Source organism: Dasypus novemcinctus, chromosome 12 (genome assembly GCF_030445035.2).
Source record: "Dasypus novemcinctus isolate mDasNov1 chromosome 12, mDasNov1.1.hap2, whole genome shotgun sequence".
Classification (NCBI taxonomy): Eukaryota; Metazoa; Chordata; class Mammalia; order Cingulata; family Dasypodidae; genus Dasypus; species Dasypus novemcinctus.
This window is the reverse complement of record NC_080684.1, coordinates 28,731,252-28,757,277: the sequence shown is the minus strand read 5'-3', so window position 1 is coordinate 28,757,277 and position 26,026 is coordinate 28,731,252. Positions and strand designations below refer to the sequence as shown.

Below are 26,026 nucleotides of genomic sequence, written 5' to 3'. Positions count from 1 at the left end.
ATGAGAAAACCCAGGAAATGTGAGGTCTTCCCTGCAGCATGTATTGTATAATTAAGATAAAATAAAATAAGAAGAAAACGAGGGACGAGAGAGAGGAAAAACAGAAAAAAAAAGAGAAGAAAGGAAGAAAGAGAAATGGGGTGGGTAAAGGGCGGGGAACAGGTAAGGGAAAGAAATAAAAAGATATACACCAACCACAACAGCAACACCAACACCAACAACATCAAAAAAACCCCTAAATAACTGAAAAAAAAAAGACTTTGGGGGATATGCTGGGAGAAAAGACTAGGGGATAATGTAATGTTAGCAATCAGGACATTAAAAAAAATAAAAAAATAAGATAAAATGAAAATAAAAACAAAACAAAACAAAGAAGAAAAAATGCAAATTTTGAGGGCTAGGGCATTCAAGGACCTCAGATGGACCTCAGGGCATGATGAATTCAGGGATGGAAAGTCTGAGATATTGAAGACTCAAGAGGTGTGAGTCTCTGGGGTGTGGGCCACCAGTGTTTAGGGGATTCAGACCTGGCAACCTCAAATCTGGTCAACAGGGAACCTGGGAGCACCGCAGTGTAACACAGCCTTCAGGGTTCCCCACAGCTGGGTGCCAGCCCTATGGGGGAAGTCAGATCCGCAAACTCTATCTTATGTCTGAACCCCACAATTCACTTACTCACTGGGGTCTATTCTGTGGATGTATCATCAATTTGGCTTCAGGACAGCTCCCACTCTGTAAGCCCCCGGAACGGCCACCTGAGGGCGCCTCTACTTGCAGCCAATTTAATGATGCAGATCAGAAGCCAGGCCCGGGCGTGGGGCTCCAGCCAGAAATGCCTGACAACAGAGTCCAACACCAGAATTCCCAAGCCTCGCAAAATATTCCCCAATTGGCTTCCAGATGTGTTGCCCCCCTGCCACACCCTGTAACAGCCTCCCGATTACGTCCCTTTATTGCCAGCAATCTAAGTCAGCTGCAGATCAGCAGCTGGGCTTGTAGGGGTGGGGCTCCAGGCAGAAGCGCTATTACCTGTGTCCGCAATCAAAAATTCCCTGCTTCGCAACAAAACCCCCGTTTGTCTCCCCAAATCGGTCAACAAAAGCATCCCGTCCTGTCAACCCCCTAACAGCCTGCCCAGGGCTCGCAAATTCCCCAGTACCACAGAGCTCCAAAAAGCATGACCACAGTGCCTGTTCCGTGGCTCCACCCCGCCCCCCAGGAGGGAGCATCCCACGCGCAGCTTTCACCTCCGTGCAATAGAGGTTCAATTGTATCTTATAGACTAATCCTCTCTGTTACCTTCCCACCAAATCTATGTCCAGACACTTCCTGCCCTGCAAAAATCCCGAAACAGCCTGGTCCTGGAGAACCTCCAACGCTGCCCAGCTGCTTCTTTGCAGGAGAGACCGTCAGGTAAGCTCACTCAGCCACCATCTTGCCCTGCTGGAATTAAGTTTTATTGGACTTTTTGGTAGAATTCCCTTGTAAAGCCAAATGGTCAAGAGCTTTTCTTTGTTAACTTTTTATTACTTATTCAATATTTTAGTTATTCATTTGTTTGGATCATCAATTTTTCCTTGAGTCAATGTAGGTAGTTTTTGTGTTTCTAATATTTTTTCCCATTATTTCATTTAGGTTATCTAATTTATTAGCTTCCAGTTGTTCATTGTATCCTCTTACAACCCATTTTATTTCAGCACAATAGGTGGAAATGTCCCACTTTTCATTTCTGATTTGCATCATTTTTATCCTTTCTCATCTTTTCTTTTTCAGTCTATCCAAAGATTTGTCAATTTTAGTGATCTTTTCAAATTTTGGATTTGTTGATTTTCTCTATTTTCTCTTTTTTTTTTTTTCAATTTCGTTTATCTCTCCTCTAATCTTTGTTATCCCTTCCTTGTGCTTGCTTTGTGTATTGCTTGCTCTTCTTTTACTAGTTATTCCAGTTTTGGGGTTAGGTATCAGATTTTAATATTACTAATTTTATGTTTTTTTACTTTTTAATTTTACTTTATTTTTAAATTTTACTGAAGTATATTACTCATATATTATATTCATAGACAATAAGTGTGTAGTAATAGTTGGGAACTTATAAAACAAAAAAACATAACATCATACAGCACTCACATACCTCACCCAACCACCAATACCTTGCATTGTTGTGAAACATTTTTAACTAATGATGAAAGAGCACCCTCAAAATATTACTGCTTTTCTTCACCCAACCAACCCTATTATTATTACTATTATTATTTATATCTTTTTTACATGAACATACATAAGAAGCGTATAGTAAAAGTTGTGAACTTACAAAGCAAACTTGCATAACATCATACAGGGTCCCAACAGTTTGCATTGTTGTGAGATCTTTGTTACAAATTATGAAAGAATATTGTCAAAATCTTACTGTTAACTACAGTCCTTATCTAACATTTGGTGTATTTTCCCCCAACCTACCCTGCTGTTATTTTTAAAAAATATTTTCATGACAGAGGTTGTAAACTAACAAAACAATGATGCTCATGTGCAGAATTCCCAAACATTTCTCTATCAACACACCATAGTGTGGTGGAATATTTTTTAGATTATGAGATAATATCCCCAGGTTATTACCAAGTCCACAATGTACATTTGGCATACTTTTTCCATACTCCCCCATTTTCAACCAATACATATTTGACATAGATGCATGAATATTATATTGTTATTGTTAACCACAGTCTATAGGTCACTTCAGTTGTATTTTTCCCATGCTTCTCCACATTCCTACCACCCTGTAATAGTGATGCACATCAGCTCTGGCTCACAAAGTACACCCTTGTTTCTATACCATCAACTACAATTCTCATCCACCTCTGGGTTTACCTTGCTATTCAGTTCATAGATTATTCTCTAGTTTTCTGTCGATTGGTACTTATATCCCTAGATTTTCAGCCACATTCCCATTTCTAAACCAGCTGTTATTCACTATAATGTATTATCATCACCTCAGTACATTTCCACACTTTTACAGTAAAGTTAATTAAAACTTTTATATGCAATAAACATCAGTAGTCCATCTCAGTCCTCCTCTTTTTCTTTAAGTATCTGCCACCTACCCTCAGGTCTTGAAGCTATTTTCCTACATGTTCTTCTAAAAGCTTTATGGTTCTTGCTTTTATATTTAGGTTTTTGATCCATTCTGAGTTAATTTTTGTATAAGGTGTGAGATAGGGGTCCTCTTTCCTTCTTTTGACTATAGATATCCAGTTCTCACAGCATCAGCTGTTGAATGGACTGTTCTGCCCAAGCTGGGTGGGTTTGACAGGCTAGTTAAAAATCACTTGACCATAGATGTGAGGGTCAGTTTCTGAAATATCAGTTTGGTTCCATTGGTCTATGTGTCTGTCTTTATGTCAGTAAAATGCTCTTTTTACCACTGTAGTTAGGTATTATGATTTAAAGTCCAGAGTTGAGAGTCTGCCAACTTTGCTTTTCCTTTTTAAGATGTTTCTGGCTATTCAGAACCCCTTATCCTTCCAAATAAGTTTGATAATCATGTTTTTCATTTATTTAAAAAATGTGAGTGGAGTTTTTATCAGGATTGCATTGAATCTTTATATCAATATAAGTAGAATTGACATCTTAATGATATTTAGTCTTCCAATCCTTGAGCATGGAATGTTCTTCCTATTATTTAGGTCATCTACAATTTCTTTTAACAATGAGTTCTAGTTTTCTGAATGAAAGTGCTTTACATGATTGGTTACATTTATTCCTGGATATTTGGGGTTTATCTATCATATTTTATTTTCATCACTCTTTTAACACTCTTAGATGTTTTTACTAATATACACTTTATTTCTAGTCTCTCTTCCAGGCCACACCTCTCTCTTCTGTCTTTTCTTTTCAGGCTGTAGTACAGCCTTTATGATTTCCTGCAAAGCTGGTCTCTTGGTTACAGACTTTCTCAGTTTTCTTTTATCTGTGAATATTCTAAACTCATCTTCATTTTTGAAAGATGATATTGCTGGATTTAAGATTCTTGGCTGGAAGTTTTTCTCTTGAAATACCTTAAATATGTCTTACCACTGTCTTCTTGCCTCTATGATTTCTGATGAGAAATTGACACTCAGTCTTATTGGGTATCCCATATATATTATGCATTGCTTTTCTCTTGCTGCTCTCAGATTTCTCTCTTTGTCTTTGGCATTTAACATTCTGATTAGTATGTGTCTCAGAGTTGGTCTGTTAAGATTTATTCTTATGGGAGTACATTGCACTCCTTGGACATGAATATCTATGTCCTTCAATAGGGTTGGGTAATTTTATACTATTATTTTTTTCAAATATTCCTTCTACCCCCTTTCTCTTCTCTTCTGCTTCTGGGACACCCGTGACATGTACGTTTGTGTATCTCTTGTCATCGCTTATTTCCCTGTGGCTCTGTTCATTTTCTTTTCCATTCTTTCCTTCATCTGTTCGTTTATTAGTTCACTCTCCAAGGCCATTTCTTCAAGTCCATGAATCCTTTCTTCTGCCTCCTCAAATCTGTTATTATATGATTCCTGTGTATTTTAATTTCATTTTATGTATCCTCCATTCCCATAAGAATTACTAATTTTCTATGTATGCTTTCAAATTCTTCTTTGTTCTCATTCAGTGTATTCTAAATATTTTTAATTCCTTTCACCATTGCATGAATTTATTAAGGAGATTTTTTTGAATATATGATTAGTTGTCTCAACTACTTTATATCATCTGGAGGCTTATCTTTTTCCTTTATATGGGTCATATCTTCCTTTTTCTTGGTGTGATTTGTAATTTTTTGTTGGTGTCTTGGCATCTGGCTTACTAGAGTATTTATTTTGGGTTAAGTTTTTTCTCTTTAGTTTAAGTCTTGCTGCCCTTTCTCCCTTGCTGTTTGTGTATTAGGAGTCAAGGATGTAGTTGGTGCTGTAAGCTATGGAGTCTCAAGCTGCCCTTATTGTCCCAGGGACCAATGAAGCTTCTCCCAACCTTCTCCTTTGCCAGGGATAGGACAGAGCCACAGCCATGTGTAATAATCCAAGTCATGCCAGCCTAGACTGTAGTTGCCCAAAGAGACTGATGAAAATTCACACCCTTTTCCCCTGCCTGGGATGGAGATGGAGCTGCAGGTGTAAGAAGCAATGTATGCCATGCAGGTTCAAAATGACCACTCTTGCCCAGTAGACTTATGACTATTCAGTCTGTGTCAGAAAAATGTACCTGCAGTTACCTGGAGAGGCTGGACAGGTTCAAACTCTAACTGTTCTTAGGGTTATATTTTTGGTAGCCAAATTTACTCATCAGTAGCTGTAATCAGTGTCTAAACGTATCTTCCTCCCCTATTTTTGGGAAATGGAGCTTCCAATTCCAACCACAAAATAGTTCCTGAGTAGGAAGATCTCCAGCTTCTTCATGTGGCCTGTGTATTTCCAGAGAGGCTGGCACAGGTCCCCCCAGCTTCCTCTCTGCCAGAGGTGGGCCTGGGGCTTATGCTAGAGCTGCAATCTGATCTGGATGAAAAGAAACTGGTCCCTATGAGCACAGTGATTTTTAGTCCATTCTGCTTCCCCTTGTGCCAGGGGTAGAATTAAAATAGCAGCTATCAGTCTCTTTTTTACATGACTGGTTCAAACTAGCTGTCTTAAGATTAAACATTAGTCCACTAAATTTACTAATCAGTAGCTGAAGTTGGTGCCCAACCCTCTTTTCATCCCCCATTTTTTGGAAATAGAGCCTCCAATTCCAGTCTAGAATAGCTCCTGAGGTGGCTTGTGCCTCCAGTGAAGGATGGGCACTGCTCTCCATGGCATGTAGTGCTCTACTTACAAATTTTCTCTGCCAATAGGAAGGCTGCTCCTACCATTCTTTCAAGAATATTGCAGGATGCTCTTCTGGTCTACTGGAGCCTCCAAACAGGTGCATTAAAAAAAAAAAAAGATTTATTTATTTATTTTCTCTCCCCATTTCCCCCCTCCCCCAGTTGTCTCTTCTCTGTGTCCATTCCCTGTGTGTTCTTCTGTGACCACTTCTATCCTTATCAGCACCACCGGGAATCTGTGTTTCTTTTTATTGCATCATCTTGTTAGTGTTAATTCTCTGTGGGTGCAGTGCCATTCTTGGACAGGCTGCACTTTCTTTCAAGCTGAGTGGCTGTCCTTACAGGGTGCACTCCTTGTGCATGGGGTTCCCCTATGCGGGGGACACCGCTGCTTGGCCGGGCACTCCTTGCGTGCATCAGCACTGTGCATGGGCCAACTCCACACAGGTCAAGGAGGCCTGGGGTTTGAACCACGGACTTCTCATGTGGTAGGCAGATGCCCTATCCATTGGGCCAAGTTTGATAGCTCTGGGTGGTTACTAACTGCTCTGTAGCAGGAGCTGACGCTAGGAGCTCCTTACTCTGCCACCATCTTGCTGGTTGTCCCTGAATCTTTCTAATTTTTTAAATTAGACATTTAGAGTTATACATTTCCCTCTCAGCACTGCCTTTACTGCATCCTGTAAGGTTTGGCATTTTGTATTTTCATTTTTACTTGTCGAGATGTTTCCTAATTTAGCTTCTTATATTTTTTTTAGCCAATTTGTTGTTTTAGAATTAGTGTTTAATTTCCACATATTCTGGGAATTTACCTTTTCTCCTCTTTGTTATTAATTTCTATCTCATCCCATTATTTTTGAAGCATATCTATAGTAAGAGTTCATTATAACTCTTTAATTTACTGAGATTTGTTTCATTAATTAACATATGGTGTATCCTGGAGAATGACCCATGTGTACTTAATAAGAATGTGTATTATGTTTTTGTTGTGTGTAGTGTTCTATATATCTATTAGGTCTAGTTGGTTTAGGATATCATTTAAGTCCTGTATTTCCTTATTGATTTTATGACTAAATGTTCTATCCATTATTGATAGTGGTGTGTTAAAATATCATACTACTAATGCAGAATTGTCCATTTCTTCTTTCATATCTGTCAGTATTTGCTTCACATATTTTGGAATTCTGCTGTTTGGTGCATATTTATATTTATAAATGTCACATCTTGCTTTTGGATGGTCCCCTTTATCAGTGTATAATAGCCATCTTTGTCTCTTATAATATATTTTATTTAAAGTCTACTTTATCCACTATTAAGGTAGCTACTCCAGCTCTCTGTTGATTATTACTTGCATGGTATATATTTTCCATTCTTTTATCTTCAACCTACTAGTTTCTTGAACTTAAACTTGAGTCTCTTGCAGACAGGACATAGTAGGGTGTTATAACATATTGAATGACTTCAATTTTCTATCTGGATATATTTTTCATCTATTTTCTTTATGCATGCTGGGTGATGAAATTTAACATCCTAAATATAAAATGATCATGATTGGTTTGATTCCAATTTAACCTAAAAGAATGCACATAAACTTTTCCTGAACCCTCTGTTTCTCCAAAAATTTTTGAAATATTACCACTTATATCTTTGTATACTGTATGTCCAAACACATAGATTTATCTGCATTTTGTGCATTTGCCTCTTAGTGCCTGTAGGAAGTAAGAAGAAGAATCACCAAACAATATAATACAATAATACTCATTTATAATTACCCAAATGGTTATCTTTAACAATATAATTAAAACTTTATGCTTTGAACTACTGTCTAGTGTCCTTTTCTTTTAGTGTGAAGAACTTCCTTTAGCATTCCTTGTAGGGCAATGCTCTCCTTCAGATTTTTTTTATGTGAGAATGCTTTGATCTACTTCATATTTTTAAAATGAGTCTCACTGGATATAAAGTTCTTGGCTTTCACTTGTTTTTCTTTTGTAATTTATGTATTTCTTCCCACTGCTACCTTGCTTCCACCATTTCTGAAGAGACATTAGCACTCATTCTAATTGAGACTTCTGTGTATGTAAATGTTAATTTTCTAATGCAGCATTCAGAACTCTCTCCTTGTACTTTGCATTTGATTGTGTAATTAATATATGACTGGTGTTTTTTTTGTTTTTTTTCATGTTTATCTTGTGGTGTCCTGTGATTCTTGGATGCCCATATTCATGTCTTTTGCTGAGTTTGAAAATTCCCTGTTATTTCTTCTTTGACTATTACTTCTTCACCTGTTTCTGTTTCTTCCCCTTTCTGAACTCCCATTACACTCATAGAGGTATCTTTGAATGTTACTCATAGCTGTCTTGGTCTATATTTGCTTTAATATTTCTTCTGTATTCCTCAACCTGACTCATTTCAAATATCTTGTCTTCAAGCTCACTAAATCATTCCTATGCCAAATCCAATCTATTCTTGAAACACTCCTGAGCATTTTTCATTTCTTTTGTGGTCTTCCACCCCCATAGTTCTGTTTGTTTCTTTTTAAAATTTCCATCTCTTCACTAAGATTCTCCTCTTGCTCTTTCATTATTTTCTTGATATCCATTAGTTCTTTCTCTGTACTTTCCACTCCATAACATTTTTAAAATCATTTCTTTAAAATTGTGTTCAATATGTGCAAATTCTCATCTTCTTGGATGGGTTTTTCACTCTTTTTATTCTCTTCTTTTTGATGGGCCATCATTTCCTGTTTCTTTTTTGTACCCTTTAATTGCATACTATATATCTGAATATTTAAAAATGTTAATTCTGGAATTAATTCCTGGGATGTCTGCTTTTAATTTTGTAGCAATCTTGTGACACGACAGAAATTTTCTTGAGCTGCAGACCTCCGATTAGGAAGGTCTTTCAAAGTTAAATGCAATGGGATTCTTCCTTGTCTTTCTGGGTCTCTGGCTCACCTTAGGCGTTTTGTTAGTTGGAGTTCCCACCTCTATAGGTGTTCAGTTGTGCCCTTTGTTTCCCGGGAGACAGACTTCCCTCTCTTGGTTATTTGAAGCTGACAGTTGTTACTCTGCATATGTCCTTCTCTATAGATTTTTACACTCCTTTCATAGTCTTATGCTGATGTTTTTTCTTGCAGACAAATTCTGGGACTTGGCTTACCCTAGAGATTGGCTCTCCCGCATCAGTTTTCCTAGTCAAAACAGTGCCAGAGACCCAGGAAGGGGGCATAGACCAGTTCCAAAGTGCTTGTGGAAGGGATCAGGAAGGACAACAAGAACTTTTTTGATGGCTCCTAAAAAGCTGAGTTTTCTGGGCCTACCCAGCAAATACAGCCCTTCGCCTAATTGTCCACACATCCTGAGGGAGTTCTTTATCTTTAAATCTCTATCACCTCTGCCTTGTTTGGGGAAGGTTGAAACTATAGCTGACAACCCTTTTGTCTGTGGCGGGTTGAAAACACGGCTTCCCTTAGAGCTGGACCCAGTAATCCAAATTTGCTAATAAAAAGCCAAGGTCAGTGATCTGCCCTGAGAATCTTTTGTTGCACAATGTACCTTTAAATATTTTAAAGGGTTAATGTGAGATTTCATCCCTGAACTCTTTCTACCATGAGTTTGTATGCAGTTAGTATTATGATAGAGATTGCCTGGCATGCCAGGAACTAGTAGAAATAACTAATAAATAAAGGTATGCAAAAATATCTTTCACATTATTTTTTGCAATTGGTTATCTATTGTCCAGTGCTCTTCTTCCAAGTTCCAGTGCTCTCCCCCCTGTCAAGAAAATCAGCCATTGTTGAATGAAATGCAGCATTTGAGAGAAATCTTGTAGGATGCCTCCCAACTGACTGGCACCACATACAGACACAGCAGTATTGCCATAGGAGTTGCTCTGCATCTGATAGAACAGGGCCAGGGATCCACAACAGAACACATGCTATTTTCACTCCCATTGTATTGATGAGAGCTTAGGTTGGTACCAGTAAGCATGCCAACAGCTACTCTTATGGTTTTTGAAACTAAGTTTTCTTGACAATTACTTGAAATTTTGAGTAAGGATAATCTCTCTAAGACTCCTCTTCTACTTTTTTTCTGCGGGTAATTGGAACAATGGCCACCCTCAGGAATGGAACCCACAATTTGACATAGCTTATTAAAGCAGCAATCAGCAATCAGGGCACACCTCTGGAATTATGAAGATTGTATTTCTATAACATACCTTGTCACCAGCAAGACCAGGTGGTCAAGCTGTGGACAGCTCTGCTGCCTGCCACAAAGTTGGGGATTAGGGTATGGTGATTGTTGCACTGTTCATGACAATTTACCAGCCTCTTTTTCCAACTCTTCTTTTCTATACTGCAGAAAGTTCCTCTAGACTATGGAATCCCAAAATACTTGATTTAGATAATTCTTGCCAGTTTCTTAGTTGTTTGGGTGGAGAGATTGTTTCCTGGAGTCTCTTATAATGTCATCTTCCCAGAGTACTTTTTCACTGCTTCAGGCAATGTTTTTTAAATCCCTGTATACTTCTGGTAAGTTATCTTTTTCTCTCATATACAAGTAGAGGTGAGGCTGGGCAACTAAATTCAAAGTTGAACTGTGTTGAATTGGATTGGGATAGTATTTGGGTAGACTCAGCCAATATCTCATTTTTTCATTATATCTAAGTGTGACTCACCAAAGAGTCTCATTAAGACCCTAGGAAGGAGAGCAAGTGGGGTATAGCTTCTTTGTTACTGAGATTCTGAAGACATTTCTATACCATTTTAGAAATGTAGAGTTTAGATCTTTAGACTTCTGCTCAATTCATCTTCAAAATTTATCAAATATCTAGAGGAAACAACAAACTCTGGATTGGAGAATTTTTATCACCTCCAATTTTATTACATAACTTTCATGCAACTGGCCAGATTTTGCAGATATTCATTTGTCCCCAGTATCTGGAAGTCATGAGCTTCAATGCAATAATTCCTAGGGTGATTTTAGTAAGTTGTTGTATGTGTTCTCAGTGGTTGTCCCTTCCCAATGTTCATTTTTTGTTTCCTAAGTATTGGCAAATTGCTGGATTTGCTGAAATCATTAGGATCTCCCTGGTTTTATAATTTGGCAATGATCTCTAGGGAGAAAAATTGGCCATGTTTTTGTAGTCCATAATTTTTTACATTTTGCATATCAACTATGTTAGAGTACTAGGTGTTTCCTAGATTTTTCTTACCCACAGAAATAACTTGTCTGCTGGAGTCAAGCCAAATTCTTATCTTTGATCAAAGGGAAGATATAGCAATGGATCCTAGTGTAGAAATGGTGTCACCTTTTAATAGATATCTTCTATCTTTAATTTTAATCTCCCTCATTTTCAATGCTTCTGCAATAAGATTTCTCCTTGATTCACATCAGGTTTCTTCCAAAATGCTTGGCCTGCTTCCTACAGCAAGTTTAGGATCACCACTAGAAACTGAGGCAATAGCCTTGCATATATGTCTTCCTCTGTTCCACAGTTGTATATTGCTTAATGAATTTATTTTATTTAAAAATTCTTTTTCCTTTAAACTTGCAATTTTGCTTCTGTTATAAATGGAATATATATGCCATCCTTCTCTGTTTTTCTCAATTAACATGTAAAGAAGATATGCTATTACAAGAAGGTAAAACAATTTATTGAGAGTTTAGTATTTAAATTTTAAATATTTTCTAAAATAAATGTAATTTTTCTCAAATAGAATCTCTCATCTGGAGATGTATTTTAATAAGTACATGTATCCATTTCTTTAACAAAACTCTTTAGCTTCTTCTGTTGTCAATGCAAATTGATTTTTTTCCAATAACTTTATACATTTGAACTACACATTCCTTTAAACAGAGTAATGTAAAGGATAACTTGTTCTTATGTTTCATCTAATTTTGCATTATATTTAATATAAAATAAATCATCTTTTTGGTATAGTGGATATGCACCCTGAAATCTAGAAGTTGTTTTCCTTAAATGACTTTTAGTTAATAATATTTCTGTAATTGGGTACTTTCTAAAATCATGTATGCCATTCATTTCCTGGCTGCCATTTCAGTATACAGTTAAGTATTTCATAGTTAAGAGGTTTATGGAAAGAATAAAATATAAGTATGTTTGAACTGAAAGGATTTATATTTTGAGCCACTAGAGGAATATTCAGTGAATCAGAGGTTATAAACCATGCTGTCATCAGATGAAAGTCAGCATTCTAACTTGATTCTCTTTTTGGAATAGAAAAAGAGCTCTAGGATTTTTGTTTTGTTTTGTTTTTCTCTTTAAGGAAAGAGATATATTGCCAAGGGTAAAATGCTTTGAAAACCTATTAGTTTACACAAACTTTTAATCTCCACTCTAGGAATTAAATTCCACTTGACATCATGTTTCCCTATAGAGGCTACAGTGAGACTCATAACTAGATACACAATTAGGATCTTCTCTGCAAGAATTCCCTAGGTTCTCCACCAGTTCTTAGTAAATAGCCTCTGTGTTAAAGGGCAAAGATAAGCCTATGGCAATGTAGAAACAAAAACACTTTGCTTTATAAAGAGAATTAAAAACTCAATTGAGTGACCAGAATTCTTAGAACAATCTATATTTTTGCTCCTAGATCAATAAATTAAACTTCAATATTAAATAGGCTGAAATCAGACCTTATTCATTTTTATTTGTAGTAAAGTTAGAAAAATTTGTTTGAAAATTTCACTGGATGCTGATTAGACAGTGAAATTCATTGGAGCTTGCATATTTTAGTAAAACAATCATAGACTTTATTGTGAAAAAGCAATTCAGAATTATGAAGCAAGGAATAATTTGGTTCATAATGGAAGATTTTTATTGGAAATTAAACGTTATTGTTTAATAATATAAAGGAAAACATTTCACAATGTGGTTATCTTAGAAAGTATTTTCAATATTTTATTGTTTTTGCACAGAGTAATTAAAGTGGAATCCTTTCTGCTCTTAATGTGTGATCATACTATGAAGCCAATTAAATTCAGAATCAGAAACAAATAACATGTGTGTTTAACTCATGATTAACATTTAATATGGTTATTTAAAAAATGTCTCTATTTCTCTCAGCATAGCACCACAAACAATAATTCTCTATAACGTTAATTTAAAAAAACGCATTGGTATAAATTGCTTTATATTTTCTAGAGTTTTAGTTTACTTTATGTTACTGGATAGAATATAGTATTTCTTGCATTTATATAGTGTAGTTAAAACTAATTGTACTATTGAGAACAATCGTTCAAAGTTTTATGCAAAATTTCTGCTTGTATATTAACTCCAGTCACATTGTACTAAAATTAATTTAAAAATATTACAAGTAACATAGAACAGAAAGATCAAGAAGAAATTGTACCCTCAGCATATAACCAACTTTAAAAAAATTAAATATGAAAAATTCAGCCTGATTAGATTCTTGAAGTGTGGAAGTTCCTTGGAAAAAGACCAACCAGGAGATTATTTTAGCATTAGAGGGATAAACCAAATTAATCTTTAAAAATAAAGTTTTTTTGTGTATGCAGTAAGATTTCAGGAATTACCTCCCAGTAACTTAAAAAAAAGCTTTAATTTGGTGAACTTTACAGATACTTTTAAAAAATCATAATTAAGCCATTCTATTGCAATATTTTGAAGACTATGGTAATACTTTATTCTCCATAAATATAAACAATCTCATTTATTTTGACATAAAAAAGCAGAAAGACAAAATACAAATTCTTAGTACAAAGATTAAAGCAATACAATATTCAAAGATTGTTTTATTGTTTCTCTGCTTTGCTGTTTGTATGTTTATCTTGCAAAAGCCTACAAAATAAGTGAAAATATCTGCTGACTAAGTTAAATAAATGAGAGAGGGATTAAGTATTAAAAATAAAAATGAAAGTTTAACTTACTAACCTAGGGAAAATGTTCCTGAAGCATGTCAGTTCAATTGGTTTGCAATGTATTAGTAGGTGGAGAACATGAATCTCGTCTAACAAATGTTTTAAATATTTTGTACACTACAAAAACATTAAGTCAGAATATGGAAATTTTCAAGTCATAAAACCCTAAACAAACTAAATACAAGTTATGTTTTAATCTGAAGTCAGAAGTAAAAATAAGCAAAAGTAAAAATATTGCCATTTTTCACAACAATCTATGGATAATTCCTACAAGTCCTTAAAGTCTTTTCAATAAAAGGAACGATGAGCAACTGGCAAGCTTGCTTAAATGGCAAGTAACTATTTTTTTTTAAGGTTTATTTATTTATTCCTTCCCTACTTCATTGTTTGCACTTGTTGTTCTATTGCAAATTAAAAAGAGGATTTAGAAAATGAATAACTAGAGAAGGAGATGACAGAAACAGGATTAAGCCTGTACTTCTGACTGCTATATGAAATGTTTAAAAGTAAATGAGCAAAAAGTTCTGAAATGGATCTTGAAATGGGTACAATAGAAGGCTGAGGGCAAACACTTTATCCCCAAATATTTCTTGCTTATTCCCAATTTTTGGAGATAGGGAAAGAAACACCACAGATAACCTAGTGATTTTAGGAAACATTAGTATTAAAATGGACACTCTTGACTGTTTTGTATCACTTTCAAATCTGTATTCAGTGAAGCCTTGTAAACAAACATAATTACCTTTTTTTATTTCCCCAGGACTGATGTAATTCAGAAGGTTTTTAACCATGAAGAATGACACAAGAGTTACAACATTCATTCTTCTAGAACTGACAGATGACCCCAAATTGTAATTTTCCTTTTTCTGTTTTTAACATATTTATTAAGTATCATTGGAAATCTGACCATCATCTTGCTCATCCTGGTGGATTCCTACCTGAAAACATCCATGTATTTCTTCCTTCACAATTTCTCCACCCTAGAAATCTTATTGACATCTACCTGTTATCCCTAGATTCCTGGTCAGCAATGTGACTATTAATAAAACAATTTCCTATGCAGTTTGTTTATCTCAATTATTTTTTATCATCTTCTTTGGTGCATCAGTTTTTCCTGTTGGCTGCCATGTCCTATGACTGCTATGTGGCCATCTGCAAACCCCTTCATTACGCAATCCTTATGAGCAATAAAGTGTGCATCCAGCTAGTCCTTGCCTGTTGGTTGACTGGGTCATTAATAATCACTCCTGGACTTATCATGATCCTGTGGTTGGAGTTCTTTGATTACAATATTATTGACCATTTTATATGTGACTATTCTCCTGTCATGAAACTCTCCTGCACAGATGTATCACATATGGAATTGTTAAGTTTTATTTTAGCCATTTTCTTGCTCCTGTTTACATTGTCCTTGGTGATACTCTCCTATGAAAACACCATAAGAACAATTCTAAAGTTCTCTTCTACCCATCAGAGGAAAAAGTATTTTTCTACCTGTTCTTCCCACATGATTGTTGTGTCTCTCTCTTATGGCAGCTTCATTTCTATGTATATTAAACCTTCTGTAGAGGAATGGGTACCTTTAAGCAAGGGGGTGGCAGTACTCATCACTTCAATTGCACCTGTTTCAGATCCTTTTTATATATACTCTAAGAAATAAACAAGTGAAACAAGCCTAAAAGATTTATTTTAAAAACGAGTCTTTATTAAAATAACTTTGCTTTTTATAACCACACACCACTAAAGCTTATTGAAAATTGCAGCTTACACCAACAGTCCTTTTAGATATCTCTTTTTAATTTTACATGATGATAGTGATTGAAGCACAGAAAAGGATCCTTTTACTCCTATTATTTGTACACATGATGTTTCCTTATATAATGTTGGAATCACCAAATTCTTTTAACTTAATTTTCTGATTTTGTTCAACCTCCAGATAATCCACCTTTAGTTCATTTTGGAAATCTATTATCTCCATATTTTTCTAGCATATTATGCCCATAATAGGCCACTTTTTAAATGTCCATGCATAAGGTGAAATTTAAATGCTACATGTGGCACATTCACATTTTTTAATTTCTCCATTCATGTCTACATTCACCTTCCTTTTCGTTCAGATTTTGTTTTTCATGTATTGAGTTGTGATCTCACTTGGCTTATTAATACTATTAATACTATTACTTTCACATTACATGCCTTGAAAATTGTCTGAGCACGACTGTTTTTAAGTCAAATGGACATGGATGGCATTTGTCCATAATTTCAGAATTTATCTATAAAGAATATTTGAGGTAATCGACACCTCAACACCAAAGCAAAGGTACACTGAAGTCATAATTCAATGTTGAAAAATATTTCTCAAACTGTATAAACCAAGACTACTAAAATTAGCTCTTCCCTAAAATGAAGGCTCCTAATCCAAGAATGTTTCTATTTCTCCTTGTATCTCCTATAATTTTTGCTTTATGAACAAGGACATTATGTTATTTGGGACATACTTGTGATGAATTCATTGTGAATTTTACCATTTACCATTAGTGCTTTTATTATCCCCAATCCTGAAGTTACTTTAAGTTTGGGTTTAATTTTTCTCTCATGCCTCCATACACTCACACAGGAAAATCTCTAATTAATTAAACTGATGGTTGCTTCATAGTCTATTGTCCCTTTTATTTGATGATGCCAAGCCTGAAACTCCTCTTAAATGCCTTGGGAAAGAATATGATTTGCCTTTGCTCTCCCGAGATCTAATTTCCTCTCTTGATTTCCAACACATAGACTTTCCATGTTTCTGGTATTTCACAAAGTAATTGGTGTATCAATGATAACCTAAATTTTTGTCCAGTGTTGTTATAGATTCATTTTTTAAAAGGATCACTTTTGGCATTTTTCTGTGATGGAGGAAGGTATGGATTAAATATGTATGCTCCACCACAGTATGGCATAGAACTTTTCCTTTGAGGTTTTTAATTATATGCTCTATATTTCTATAACGTATAAAATGTTGTTTGACATGCATCCATTTGCCTCTGCCATATCATGTTCATCCACAAGAATTAATGTAGCACCATTTCATTTTATTTATCATTTATATATTTTTCCTTATGATCATAGAAATTCTCAGTGTTAGATGTCATTCCCTCTATCAAAAAACTGAGTTCTTCTACCAAAATTTATAGAAACAGTGTTACACATAATCAAAATAGGCAATAGATATTTCTATGGCCTTCTAATACACTTTTACAATATTTACATCTCCATGTCTTAGTAAAAAGATTTACTATTTCTGCTTTTGAAAAAGTTGAATTAACTTTCTTAATAACTTCAATTGATATTGGAGAGTATATTAGATTCTCTTTTTAGTTTTGATTTTTCCAGCTTTCTAATTTGTTTCTCTCTTTGTTTTATAAAGCTTTTAATTTTTCCATTAATTGCCATGGAGACTCTATATACTTCTGAGTAATTGCTTCCCATCAATTTGGTTGGATATCACTCAAGCACTGAAGTGCTCATTGAAGCCCAGATTCTTCAATGCTTATAACCAGAGAGAAATTATATGTTGGTGAACATTTAACAGCTAGTTGTTTTATGTATGTTGAAAGAACATTTTAGTTAACATATTGTAACCACTATGAATCGCACTGCCTGCCTGTGCTTGGTTTTACAATCAATGATTTGTTGTTGCTGCATAATTGCTGAGTGACTTTCCAGTACTAATGAAGTAGGTTCAGGATTGTGTGCCTGGTGGAGCTACAGAGTCCTTTGGGTAAGTATAGTTTTGGTGTCATTCAATGATTCATGACATTTTCTTAAATGTGGTGCTTGCATGTTTTCTACTCACCTGGTCTGTGTGAAAATGCATGCCTTCAAACCCCAGGTACTGTACAATAAAACATTAGCATTCAACAAATTCATGCATGGCAACTCCTGATCAGACATGACTTTGAGTGTCTAGGACCTCTCATTTCCCAGGTCTTTCCTTACATGTGTTTTGTGCTCCAGATCACCAGGAATATGTTGCATCTCATCAAATTTCCCCAAGATCATCTGGTTCTGCAAGATTTCCTTCAAAATTTTGGGACAACTCTTGTTTGCATTACTTGAAATCATGGCTCTACTTAGCTGTGATATAAATAGCAGGTTATTATTGTTTTCAGTAATTCCCCAGGGAAAGGGTTTTTTTTTCCCTCACCTGTACTGAGTTTTCAGTCAAATAAAATAGACAAATATTACCAACACTCAGAAAATAAATTCTCCAGGAAGCTTGTAGTTCACTCAAAATATGGTCTGGTTCTGGGGATCTGTCCTTTGATAGTGTTTCCAAAGTGATCCATTGTCTTGCTTGGCTGCAGAGCTGCTTGCTTTTCATAGATGCCGCACCACTGAGCTGGAGGTGGGGGGATGGGAATAATACACTGGAATATACCAGAGAACACACTCAAACTACTAGACTTAATAATACTATATTATTATTAGCTCTAATATGGGTTGGATAGATGGCTTTCATTTTTTTCTGAGGCCCTGGTTAATTTGTAGTGTCACAGAATGTTTCATTTTAGTTGTTTTCCTGCAACATTTTATTTTCACAGGGGAGTATTTTCACTGAGGTCCTTAGTCTGCCATTAGAGAAGGAGATCTTTCATTATTATTACTTTTACACATTCCCCACCACTCCAAATATGGTTGGTATTTATAGATATCTTTAGGGGGACATCCGTTAAAGTATTATGTGGAAAACCAGGCTGCCTCTGAGATCTGATGGAAGTTCAAGGAAAATTTTGAACACAGGTGGTTAAAAACAACTGTCGCCAACATGTCTGGCTGAGGAGCCTTCTAAGTCATGTAGTATCATAGAAATTTGTTGAGTACATAAGGGGATGAAAGCGACTGTGACATTAAGAACACAGCCTGCTGTAAACACACAATGAGAAATTTAATCACAAGCTGTACTAGGTTAGACGTGCTCATGATTAACCAGGAAAATAGATTCATGATTTATGATTCATTGTTAATTCTGCATCAAGGCTAGAAATGGGAATATATTTAGGGAGAAAAATGAATAAAGGGAGTTTCTTCTTTGAGCATACAATGGCAGTGTATGAGTACACTTTCTTCATGCATCTGAGTCTTGCTAGACAAGACTCTTCTCACTTTTGAACCCCATCAAGTGATGCCCAATGTGGAGCCTGATGCAGTGATGAGGACAAGGAGGATTACTGAGTGGTCATACATTCCTGGTAAGAGAAGCAGGACAATTCACATCCATGACTCATTGTAATTATGGGAGCTCAGTTATCTAAGGAACAGTCAAAATTTCTTAAGGTTTGCAGCAGCTACTCAAAGCTGCCAGAGCTAAGGTAGCACAGAAACAACTTTTGTCTTTTTTTCAATGTCTCTGATTATTGTCCTTGGTTTCTCAATGAGGGGAGCCTGGATTTGTGAGACTGGAAAAAGGTGGGTGAGAAATTAAACTATCATTATGAATGAGGAGGACAGGTTATTGTTGAGCATTTGGCCTTCTGGGGCTTAATTAAATCTACCCTTGAGCCAACAAATTCTATTCTGATCTTGACCATGTGGGCCTTTACTGGTGCCTTCAGCCCTTGAGGCTTCAAAGAAGTACCTCCTAAAGTTTATGTACTTGAGAGAGATACCTCTGAATGTGATTATAACTTCATTCCCCAAATGCAAAAATGTTTAAAAGAAGCCTTGAAGGAGGGGGATATATCAGCCAGTTTGTATCCTGTAATATGAAATCCACAACAACAGAATGTTCATGAGCCCCTTCCTTATAATGCTTTTAAAGAATTAAAAAGGAATATGACAGACAATGGAATGCACTTCCCCTATATGGAGGGACTCCTAGGAGCCTTGTCAAATGCTCATGCCATGATACCAGTAGATTGGAAAATGTTAGTCTGCACTCTCACTATACTATCTCAATCCAGAATTTGGTTAACTGAATATCACAAATGAGCTGAACAGCAGCACATTCATAATCTTAATCACCAGATTCCTGTTACTCTTGAAACTCTTTTTGTTATAGGTCAATTTGCCAATTCTCAGGCTCAGGCGCAAGCAGATCAGATGTTGTTCATTCAATGTTCTGAAATTGCCCAAAAAGCATGGAAGGCTGTGCCAGGAGATAAAAATGCCCTCAGAAATCTTTTGCCTCCATTAGACATGGTGCCCATGAACTTTATATGGGTTTCATGGATCAGCTTAAAGAGGCCATTGATCAACAAATAGACAATACTCAGGCTGCTGAAACATTATTTATGCAGCTAGCTTACAAAAATACTAATGCTGATTGTCAACAGGTTCTGTTACCTATCAAATCCACTGCAGTTGGCATTGGAGATTACCTGAAGGCTTGCCAAAATGTGGGCACTGAGATCCATAAAGCAAAAGTTCTTGCTGCTCTTATTAATGCCAATGGCACCTGTTTTAAATGTGGAAAAAGAGGACAAGTTCAGAGGCATTGTACTGTTAAAATTTCTTCTCCTTCTGAAAGCTTGCCCACTCAAAGAAAGCGTTGGGCTAATCAATGCATATTCTGGGTTGACAGTCAAGGGTGACCCCTATTGGGAAATGCCTGGAGGAGCAGGGCTCCCAGCACTCCCAAGACATGCCAAATGCCTAGTCTTCAATCTCTTATCTTAAAGTAGGCACCAGAGGAAGCTCTGGGCCTGACCTTTGCTCCACCCAAAAAATAATTTTAGAAGAACAAAATAAGATTGAATTGGTTCCAACAGGTGTCAGGGGCCCTCTACCCAAAAATACCTTTGGTCTTCTTGTAGGACAATCCAGTGCTACTATTAATGGACTCACTGTTCACCATGGTCAGTGATAATGATTATACAGGAGAAATAAAAATTATGCTTAGTTCCAGTGTGTTTCAAATTGTTCCAAAGGGGCAGTGTATCACACAACTTTTGCTGCTTCTTGTGCTTCCTATCAAATCAGAATCTAAAGATTGAACTGGGGGCTTTGACAGTACCACTGTTCAAAAATTCTGGACTCAGGCCCTAGAGCAGATTAAACCTATGCTAACAATAGCCATAAATGGAACAGAGTTTCCTGGGCTAGTTGACATGGGAGCTGATGTATCAGTTATTTCAGAGTCCTTTTGGCAATCTGCCTGGCCTAAAGAGTCCTGCTCCTTTCCTTTGCAAGGAATTGGAGTTTCAACAACTATACAGTATAGTTCTATGCTGTTACAGGTAACTGGGCCAGAGGGATAGCAAGGACATTTTCAGCCTTATGATGTCCCCTATTAATTTGTGGGGAAGAGACTTCTTATCCCAATGGAATGCCAAAATCACCATTCTGCATTTCATTTTTAATAATAATCCAGACATCTTCAGAGATGCTGTCTCACTGAAGATGGCTGCTGGCAATCCTGGATTCTTGCCATGTGGCAAGGCACAAGGAAGCATCTGTATGTCTGGGTCTTTGCCTTCTCCTCCATACTTACATTCTCCCGGAGTTCAGCTGTGGGTGATCATGCATATGACTCATCTTTCCCATCTCTTCCAGTTCTCCTCTCTTAGAGCCTTTCAGTGTCCTCTTTCCCAGCCTTCTGCTCTGTTGATTCTAACCTACAGCCTCCAGGACCTCTCCCTCAGCCTCACAGGGTTTCTCTGTCTCTGCCACCTTTTACTGTGTGTCTCTATGTCTGCAATTCTTTCTCTGTGTGTCTGCTACATTTTGTCCTCTGCTTCTAAAGAAACCAGCAACTGGACAAAGCCACATGCTAGGTCATACCTCACTGAAGCAATTCAGTCAATGGCCCCCAACTGAATCTCATCCAATCAAAGGGTCTCACATCCACAGGAATGGATTAGGGCCACATGAGGAAAGGAGGATGGGTCATCAGTAGCCCCCAGAAGGAGAGACACCCCATTGAGGAAGATGTGGATTAGAGGAGTACAAAATGACTTCACAGAAAATCTATTAAATTTTAAGGCTTTGACAGTCCCAAGAGATTTCTCCCAAGATCTTATGTTTGACATCCAGGTCTGTTAGTTGATACTTTGGTGAGACCCTACAAAAGTCCCCTGCCCCTTCTTGCCTTAAGGAAAGAGAAGCCTGCCAAGGAGAAATATTTCTGTAACCTCTATAGGCAGTATCATGCTTTCCAAAGGCATACAGAAGGAAACCCTTATGAGAATAAGTACATCGAGGTATGTGGACTCAGGAGTCCTCTATTGGTGTCCCACCATTACACCATGCCATGCTCCTGTTCAGGGAAGGGTGAGGGCACGGCACTGCTTAATCTTCAAATCTAGGTTTGCTATAGGCCCAGGTGGGATTCTGAGGCCAGAGTGCATGGGCTGGTCTCCTTTGCCTTCCATCAGACAATTCCCCTTTCAATGCACAGTAAAATCAGCACAACTTCTATTTTGTAAAATAATCAAAGTTTGAGAGTCCAGTTTTATAGAACCTTGCTTACCACCCCATCCTACAGCTCACTGACAGTGTGTCCTGGTCACCAAACACTTACTTTACTTAAAGAGAGATCCCTCCACAGGATTCTTCACAGTTAGTTGTAGCTAAAAGTATAATGGAATTCAGAAGCAGAGCTGTGGCGATATCTGGAGACATAGAGGGCCTGCTGATGGCCACCAAACTGTCTCTCCAGATGGTGTTGGAGTAACTTTGTATTGCTCTGTTGATGTCAGAAAGCCTGAGGCATCTCCCAGTTCTCCTTGAGTGTCATTGGGAGCTCCTGATGTCTATTGTTATGCTTGTTCTTATGGTAAAGTAACATCATACTTGGTACTCAACTGCTTTGAATCTTGTCACATTTGGTACTCAATGTATTTTGAGGTGAAGATTTTGTCCTGGTACTCTTCATTTGTTTGGTAGTCATCATGCAAGGTAGCACTTGTCAGTGTTGGTGGCATCATGACTTGTTACCTTTTCCTGCTGAAACAAAGGGTCATGCGTTAGTCACAAGGTAGTTCTTGTCCTGTGCACATCCCATTGGGCTCTTAGCTTCTGTGGTCATTTTGTGTATTTTTGCCTATTTCTCTCATCATGTGTTCAACTCAGGGCCCCAAGAGGTAGCTGGGGTGGGTGCAGGCAGTGGAGCAGGCCCTATAGCTGGTGGTGACTTGGCCTGCTTGCAAGCATCTGAGGATGCTGCTTGGGGTCATGTGGCTGCTCATAGGATGCTCAGCCCTGCCCACTGCTTGCCATATGTCTAGCAGGGCAATGAGCACCAGACCACCATTCCCATCAATATTTGATAAATAGACTCATAAATAATGTGACCACAGTGGCAAGGATCAACTTTATTTATCACTTTTCTAGGGGTTACCTGGCTACTACAGCTCTCCAATATTAAATCTGCCAATAACAGAAAATAATGCTGAACTTTTGATACAGTCCCCTGTGTCAGAGAGAGCCACTAGCTATGTGGCATCAATTTGCTAATTCTTTCACATTATTCAGGTCATTGTGGGGGCATCCATTTTTACTCAGTGGAATATATACATTGTCTAAATATGCATTTGCTTTTCTTTTCCACAATACTTCTAACTTCAAGACCATTTGTGTGTCACAATTTGCTTTATCCAGTATTACAATGATCTTCTGAAAAAAAGGAACTCATTTCACAGTAAAAGCAGGGAGGTAATGCTTTGTTTCCTTATTGATTTGTCTTACTCTAAAACCTAATACATTATCTAGAAATAACAAACAAGAATGGGACTGTGATGATTAATCTTGGTGTTTCATGAAAAATTTGGTTACTGGTTTAAGGGCTGTGTCCAGTACAAAGTGTCTGGATGCCATTGGTCCCAAGGGACCTTTCTAATACCACCAATGTAGGAGAAACTGATAAAGGAAGGTACCACAAACATATATATAGGCAGGAACATCTGAAAGCATTGGAATGGTATGTAAGTCACCATACCACTAGCTAATTATGGTGCTAAGAAAATGTATATATACATGTGTATGTATATGCGTATGTATGCATATGTATATATGTGCCTGTAATGGACAGTGAAGAAAGCAATCTATAAATATAAACTAGTACTTTATTACCATAACTGAATTAATGATTGGAAGAAATAAGAAGTCTTAAGTTTTTAAGTCAAATCTATTAAACTGTATTAAGATTCCAAATAAATATAAACATTTAAAACAAGATTATATATAGTTCATTCAGAAAATATGTAATTTTAATAAAATGTACATGTGTAAATAAGTGAATATATGTATATATTTATGTATCTCTGTGTACATGTATTTCAGTATGTGTGTATGTATATCATTTTCCAATTTTCCTCTACTTTCAATTTATAAATATTGAATAGAGGCTATTTACATATGCAAATCCATTGCTTTACCTCAGTTTTAAATATACCAGGAATTATATATATCATATCCTAATATCTCATATTTTATTAATTGTATTTTATAATTTTACAAGCAAAGAGGATATCAATATCACTCAAAGTTCTGGGTGGGGCGCAGCTATGGCTCAGGTGTTTGAGCTCCACCTCCCACATGGGAGGCCATGGGTTCAGTGTCTGGTGCATCCTGAAAAACAAAAACAAACAACAAGCAAAACAAACAAACAAAAAACTCAGAGAAGCAGATGTGGCTCAGTGGTTGAGCACTGGCTTCCCACATATGAAATCCCTGGTTAAGGCCCTGGTACTGCCGAAAAAAAAAATTCTCAAGAAACTTACAGTAAAAGTGTTCTCCCCTTCTAGCTAGACAGTAAACTTATCTTGTTTGCAACTTGTTTTTATCACAACAACTTGTATTTATCACAACAATCATTTCCAAAAGGTTTAAAATGTGAATTAGTATGTGTGTAAATTAATATGTTCAGTAACCACAGAGATTGGCTCAGTCCAATTCCAGCCTTCTTCAGTTTTATCTTCCTACAACAAAGGCAACAAAGGTAAAAAACAAACAAACTGTATTTCTTAGATAAACTAGAAATGAGAGTTCAGAATATGATTATTATATTAGGCTTAGATTCACTTACACAAGAAATTAATTTTGTATTTGCTTGAGTGGGAAGAGAGGTTTCTTATAGGTTATTATTTTCTACGTTATATAAGTGGCGGTGATGCTGATCACCTAAATCCAAAACTAGAATTGTGTTGAAGCTGTATTGTATTAGTTAGAATTAAGTTAACTCTAATTGATTCCTTTATCCAAGATTTTAACTAATATCCTGTGGTGGAATGATTATATTTACATTTTCTCAGTACTGAGATTCTATAGGGATTTCAGTAGTCTTTTCAGAAATGGAGAGATTAGCTCTCTAGATTCCAGCCCTAATCCATCTTCAAAATTTGGCAAATAGTTTGATGAAGCAACCAGCTCTACATCTGAGGACCTTCATCACCTCCAATGTTATTATTTAACTGAATCTCAGCTGGTTTCTCTCTCCTTGCAACAAGGCCCTCTGCCATGGACCCAGCATATCTTGCAGACATGAAAGATGCCTCAAAATCATTACTTTCAATTCAATACTCCCTAGGGTGATTTTAGTAAGTTCCAGTTTGTGTTGTCAGTTGAGACTGCTTCCACTGCTATTTTTTGATTCCAAAACACTGGCAGATTTTGGTCTGTTTAAATCTTTAACCTTGGATCTCAGCCAGGTTGAGAATTTGGCAATGGTCTTTAGGGATAAAATTGACCATTTGTTTGAAGTCCATAATTTTTACATTTTGCATATCATTCTTCACTGTTGTTTTCAAAGACCCGTGTAAAGAGTTTCTATTAATACAAAAAAAAAAGAACAGTTTTCTTTAGTTTAGTCTTTACATTTTTAATCTTTTCTAAATTTTATGTAATCTTTCCCAGAGAGAATCTAACTACAGATGTATTTTAATCAATTACAGGTATCCTTTTCTAAAGCAAATCTCTTTAGTTTCTTTTGTTACTGATTTAGAATAGTTTTTCTGTTATCTTTTACACATTCCAAATATATCTTCCAAAATAAAAAATAAATAACAAAGCTTTATTTTTCTTACCATTGCTATAATTTTAAATTCCATTTAATGAAAGAATAAATAATTTCCATGGTTTAGAAAACATGTAGATAGAAGAATAGATGCTTTTTGTTTCCACCTGTAATCGAACAGGGTCTGAGAGTCCCAAGGAGGAGGAGGTGAGGAATGGAGAAATGAAAGACACAAAAAAGCGGGGATCAGGTGGGCTGTAAGTAGCTGCAGAAGTGCAAGAACTACCACTCGTGCCCATCCTGATTACACAGTTTATTTTATACTCCAAGTACAAACAGTACATTCAGCAGTTCTCA

General features: G+C 36.5%; 1 pseudogene; it reads left to right on the top strand.

Annotated features, from left to right (window-relative positions):
* Positions 1-14,793, top strand: part of LOC101427774 (TBC1 domain family member 22B pseudogene) — a 103,114-nt pseudogene extending 88,321 nt beyond the window's left edge.
* The last annotated feature ends 11,233 nt before the right edge of the window (positions 14,794-26,026 follow it).